Source organism: Colobus angolensis, unplaced genomic scaffold, assembly GCF_000951035.1.
Source record: "Colobus angolensis palliatus isolate OR3802 unplaced genomic scaffold, Cang.pa_1.0 Scaffold162, whole genome shotgun sequence".
NCBI classification, from domain to species: domain Eukaryota; kingdom Metazoa; phylum Chordata; class Mammalia; order Primates; family Cercopithecidae; genus Colobus; species Colobus angolensis.
In genome coordinates, this window is record NW_012114733.1 from 5,075,864 (window position 1) to 5,082,184 (window position 6,321).

At 37.5% G+C, this 6,321-nt stretch overlaps 1 pseudogene across 1 annotated transcript in view; it reads left to right on the top strand.

The window, feature by feature from the left end:
* Positions 1-247: 247 nt before the first annotated feature.
* The window catches only part of LOC105508494, an 11,785-nt pseudogene continuing 5,711 nt past the window's right edge, over positions 248-6,321 (top strand). Inside the window, exon 1 of the transcript XR_001001277.1 lies at positions 248-268. The product of XR_001001277.1 is annotated as an ADP-ribosylation factor-like protein 6-interacting protein 1 pseudogene (transcript). The remainder of the gene's footprint in view (positions 269-6,321) is intronic.

Consider the following 6,321-nt stretch of genomic DNA (forward strand, 5'->3'; position numbering starts at 1 on the left):
TCTATGCCTGGCCTGTGTATTTTAATTCCATATTTTGCTTATATTTTTTAGCACTTGAACATTTGCATATTTAAAGACATTAGTATACTTACAAGTAAGGAATATTCTATTAGGTTAGATATTTTAAAACCGCTGAAAATTAATTCATTTCTAAATAACAGTTTGTAGCTATGTACCTTTAATAAATATAGCAATTAGAGCTTTCATATTCAAGAACTATCAATTGCAAGGACTGGACACCCTAAAAATGCACAACTCTAAAGAAAAGGTAAAAAATCTGCCTATTGAGTCATATAAAAGGGAAGAACAAGTAATCTTTTATAACAGAAGTTATGTAAGGTGAAATAATAATGATGACAAGGATTTTGTTTTCTTTATATATTTTATTAGGAGAAAAACTACTGTAGGAGAGGGAAAATTGCTTCTGTGTACCCTTCTAGATTTTTTGACTGGTTTATGAATTAAATTGACATTAGACAGATTAAAAAGAGAAAAAATATTTAATTACTCACATATGCACAGGAGTCCCACCAAAATATGAGAGTCCAGGAAGCAGCCACACGACTGAGACAGATACTATCTTAAGCTAGAGTAAGGAATAGGAATAAGGATTTGGGGTACGGGGAGTGGTAGAGATGAATTGTGGGAAGGCGGGAAGAGGAAATGTGTGGTGAATAAAGGTTACCTTGCTATGCAGATAAAAGTCTCTCCAGTGAGAAAAAGTTATCTATGAGTAACTCTCTTTCTGGCAAAGATAGATACATTTACTTATAAAAATGTCCTTTACAAATGGGAAATTGTACTTTAAGCAGATGGGGAGGCAAGTGCTTTTTCTGCATTGACTGGTTCTCAGTTTCTTTTAGCTCAAAATAATACCTCAAGTGGCATATTTTGGGATGACTTGTTCTGACCCCATCACTACTTGGTGGTAAAGTGCTACCCAATGTTATAACATCATGTGGCAGTTTCTTTTAAAAAGTCTTTAAACGTGATATAATGTCCTCAAAGCTTTATGATGTAAAATGAGATATCTCAGATATGGACTTCTCCAGTGAGAGGATCCCAAAGGCTTTATATCCTCACATGCTATTGTGGGTTGGGGTGCAGTGGAAAAGAAATGCCAGGACGTTTGTAGCTTTATCACATTGAAAACTTAGAGCATCTAATTATTACTGACTTAGAAATCAAATTATTTTCTGTAGACTTCCTTCTCCAAGGAGATTCAAAGCACTTTCTACAAAAAGGGAAGATCACAGTTTACTTCTCTGTTTTCCTTTCCCCAGGCAAAACCTTGTGTTACTTGGTTGACTTAACACAATTAACTTCTCTCCTTGGATCGTTGGTCATTGTTTTTATGTAGTTCAGTAACTATTAAGTACTTTTCATCTGTGATTAAAAGCGTATTGCTTCTGGAGGGTCCCTGGCATGCTGCAGTCCTATGACTGGGCAGCAGGTTTCTCACCTTCCTAAATCTGAGCAGCACAGCCCTGCTGGAGGGTAACCCACACCTGATGTTTCTTCTTTTGTGGTTGGTGAGTGCTAAGGGTGCAGCTGCTGCCCTATCAGCTTTCTCAGAGTCACAAAGAGAAGCTCACACTTGGAAGGGACCTTATTCATTGTCTGCTCCTCGTTTGCTGTGCATCCACTGATACCCTCATCTACCTGCTTTAGTCCTCAGTGTGGTTCAGGCTTCGCTCTAACCATCCATTTGGATTTGGGCCCCAAGCTACAAAGTTCATTATTTGCCCAGATCTCAGCTATGTCCTCCTTCAAGTTCTATACCTCCCCATTCTAGTTTTGAAGTAAAAGGAAATAAGGGGGAGAAGAAAGTGACCAACGTTCTCAGGGCTGCCTCAAAGCTAGAGATAGAGAAGAGGAATAAGCTCATAAACTCGAGTATGCTGAGCATAGCTGACACCAAGGGCAGTCAATGCTCCCTGTATCTTTATGCTCTGTAAATTCAGAATTGAATTTATGTATTCAATTCTGAATTGAAGTCCAGAATTGAAATAAGCACCTGGGACGGCTGCTTGCAGTGTTCTTGCTTTTTCCTTTTTCCTTAGCCACAGTGCATTAGTTTAGGCAGATACCTTCAAGCCACTGACCATTGCTTGTTTACTTGCTTCCTTCGTTCTTCCCTCTCTCCCTTCTTCCCTCCCTTTTCTTCCTCCTTTTCTCCATTTCTTCCCCCCACCCTCCATCTCTTCTTTCTTTCCTTCCCTCCATCCCTCCTTCCTTCCTGCCTTATTTCCTTGCTTCTTTCAACAAATATTTGATGAACCCCTGTCTAAGGTGATTGGGATACAGAATTGAACTCAGTCACTGCTCATATACAGCCTACACATTTAGTAGAAATGACAGACAGTATCTAAAGAAATACAAAGTGTAAATTGAACTGAGTTCTATGATGAACACTATAGCTGGATGTAGAGGTCAGGGAAGAGCTGCCTTTGGAAAGAAGTATTTGAATAGAAACGTGAATAAAGTGAGGGGAAAGCCATGTGCAAGATGAGGGTAGCAAGCACACTTACTTCTTTGATCTTACCTTGAAGAAAGTCCATGAGCTCATTTTCTAATGGATTAGTTCAATCTGTTGCCACTAGTAGGAAGCCTACAATTTTGTTTTGTAGCCTTCACATTCATACTTACCACTAAAATATTTGCTTCCAGCATCATAATTTACTCATAAGAGAAAGTAAAATTGGAATTTAAACTTTTGGTTTAAACTGTGATTTTCAAAAATTCTGCTTTAGTAGAAGAATAGTCTTATGTTCACCTTTATTGTTACTGTGAAGCATGAGTCACATTGAAATGTATAAATTTAAGATGAGAATCATGTTGATTCTTCAACTCACTGAAAATGAAGTGCCTAATTTTGATGAGATAAATTGTTCCAGTCTTTGTTGGAGTTGTAGATTTATCCATAGCTGGCTTCCATCTGTTACATTCAGATGATAATGATAAAATGCGTCATTTCTACCCAGTCTTCCAGCACAGACTAGTTACAAGACAGAATTATCTTCCTGCTAGGTTTGTATGCTTCTTAAAAAAGTCTTTATTTAGTATTTTTAAATGCCCTCTAGGTATAGTCTTTAAATGCATTACTAAAAATAACTTTTCATATGTGAAAATGTTTCATTTAAATTATTTTGGTGTTGCCTGGCATGGTGGCTCATGCCTATAATCCCAGCACTTTGGGAGGCTGAGGTGGGAGGATCACCTGAGGTCAGGAGTTCAAGACCAGCCTGGCTCACATGGTGAAATTCCGTCTCTACGAAAAATATAAAAAGTAGCCGTTTGTGGTGGTGCACACCTGTCGTTCCAGTTGCTTGGGAGGCTGAGGCAGGAGAATCACTTGAACCTGAGAGGTGGAGGTTGCAGTGAGCCGAGATCATGACACTGCACTCCAGCCTGGGCGACAGAGTGACACCCTGTGTCAAAAAATTAAAATATAAATCATTTTGTTGTTTCCTTGTTAGTGTCCAAAATTCACTGTAGAGATTTTTTCAGAATTGTAAAGTCTAATTAAAACTGTTAGGTTTGCCAGGTGCAGTGGCTCACACCTGTAATCCCAGCACATTGGGAGGCCGAGGCTGGTGGATCGCCTGAGGTCAGAAGTTTTAGACCAGCCTGGCCCACATGGTGAAACTCCATCTCCACTAAAACCACAAAAATTAGCTGGATGTGGTGGTAGGCGCCTGTAATCCCTACTACTTGGGAGGCTGAGGCAGGAGAATGACTTGAACCCAGGAGGCAGAGGTTGCAGTGAGCCGAGACTGTGCCACTTCACTCTGGTCTGGGTGACAGAGTGAGACTGTCTTAAAAAAAATAAGTGTTAGCTTAGAGGATGAACCTTAATGCATTTCTTAATGGTATCTGAGCAAATAAAAAATTAAGTTTAAGAACATCTTTGAAGGTGCTTCTTTCACCTGCTCTTCTATTATTTTCTACTACAGGAATCCATATTTTCTTACTTCATAAAGAATGTTATTCTTGTTTCTTAATGAGTCCTGCTCCATAATTCTGTAAAGTCATTTACACAGAGGGATGGTCAGAACTACTGTCCAGGATTTCAGTGGCTTCTGAATTGAAGTCCAGAATTGAAATACCAGTAATTCACTGAGTTGCTTGCTTGCCAATTATTGTAGATAAATTAACATCATGCCTCAGACTAATGATCCCATAGAGAAGATTCATTTTGCAGTTTCATGTATCTATAGCATGTATCAGTAACTTTACCCAAACCCTAATAAAAGTTTGTCAGCTTAATGTATTTGTGCATGAACTTAACTACCACTGGAGAATGGTGAATTTTGTTTATAGCATCCGATATTTGAACTTTTTCGTAAATGAAAAGTTACATTAAAAAAAAAAACTTCTCATAAAAATCCTCATGGGAAGTTCCATTCAGTTTATGTTTTCTCCCTCATTCTTCATTTGCCTGCACCTGAGCCATTCATCTTGTTCTTTTCTCAATGGCTATGTTAGAAACTGGTAAATATGTCTTGCCTCCTCTGCTTTCCCTGCTCACCCTCAGTTCATCAGCAAGTCACGTAGGCTTCCTGCTTTTGCTTCCCAGGAATTAAAGAAATCTTAGTCACAACATCAAAATATCTAGATCATTTGGCCTTTGAAACTTTCACTTCCCAAAGGTTACTTGTAGTGAACGTGTTTATAGTTCCTTAGGAAAGGGATGTGTATGAAACTTGGTGTTAATAATAAAAATAAAAATAGCAACACTAGATAGAACGCTGGGCTAGGGAGATGATCATTTCTAGAGATTCACCAACTGAAGGAGAATATATCTTACTATAAGGTAAGAGGCTTTTCTTCCCAGATCATCAAACCTCTGGACATAGTTTTCAGTGTTCATTTCCATGAGGGCACAGATTTGTATTTGACTGAACTTTTTCTTAATGTCAGTCTTAAAAATCTTTAAAACGGAGATCTATTCTCTTTGGAATCAACCCAGAAAAAATAGTAGCTCAACTTTAAATCAGCAAATGGTTAAATAAGGTTAAATATTGTTAGAAAGATATTACTTAATGCCTTAAGTTAGCTGGTCCTGTTCCCAGCTCATTTAAAAAAAAAATAGAAACCTCAGCAAATACTACAAACTAGTAAGAGAATTTCTGAATCCATAAGATTGAAAATGAGCAGCACAGCTCATTTTCTTACCAATAACTAAGAAAAACATTAAGATTGTTCATTCTCTTGTTCTGTGATTCTCTTTGAGAAGGTCCATATCTGTTGCTGAGTAAAAACATTAATGTTAAGAGACCTTACTAAATTATAGACAAAACTTCTTTGAGCGGTATAGTAACAAGAAATTACTGTTAGAATTATTTGCACTTACCATATTGGGGTTTTACAGCATCATTTAACTGCTAGAGCTATTTTTTAAAATCCACATATTTCACAGTAACCAGAGAAGAAAACCAACAAGAGGTGCAGGAAATAGAAGGCTTTTAAATGTATTTCATATTATTATGAGATGTTCATTTTTCCAACCAGGTATTTCTTGTTATTGTGTACATGGTAGGAGGAACAAACAAGGATGTTTATCCTGACTTCACTCACTGAGGGAGAAAATAAAAAATAGTGAAGTCATCTTATTATAATGTTGCAAATAGTTTTTAAAGTCCAGTAATTTTTGGCTGGGTGCGGTGGCTCATGCCTGTAAATCCCAGTACTTTGGGAGGCCAAGGTGGGCAGATCACCTGAGGTCAGAAGTTTGAGACCAGCCTGGCCAACATGGCAAAACCCTGTCTCTACTATTTCTAACTGTGTGTATACACACACACACACACACACACACACACATACAGTTTTGTTAAATACTGTGAAATTCTCCTCCAAAAGGGTCATACGATTTTGCATTCCCACCAGCCCACTGGCATATATGAGTGTCTCTCCCACACTTCTTCAACAGTGTATTAAGTTGAAAATTTTTGCTATTCTAATGAGTAAGAAATGGTATCTTAGTGTGGTTTTAGTTTGGATTTCTCTTATTATAAGTACAACTGAGCATTTTTTCACATGTTCACAGACCAATTTATGTCTTTTGTAAGTTGCCTAATTTGTGTCTTTTACCCATTTTTCTCTAGAATTTTGGTCTTTTCCTTCTCAATTTTAAAAAGGTCTTTGTATGTTAGAACTATCATTTGTATTTGTAATATTTGTGGCAAATACTTTCAATTTAATACCATCTTTTGACTGATTACAATGTGTGTGTGCTTTTTTTCTTGTACTAATACCAACTGCTTTACTTATATGGGCTTTAATATAGGGTGTAATATCTAGTAGGGCCTGTTCTCCCTC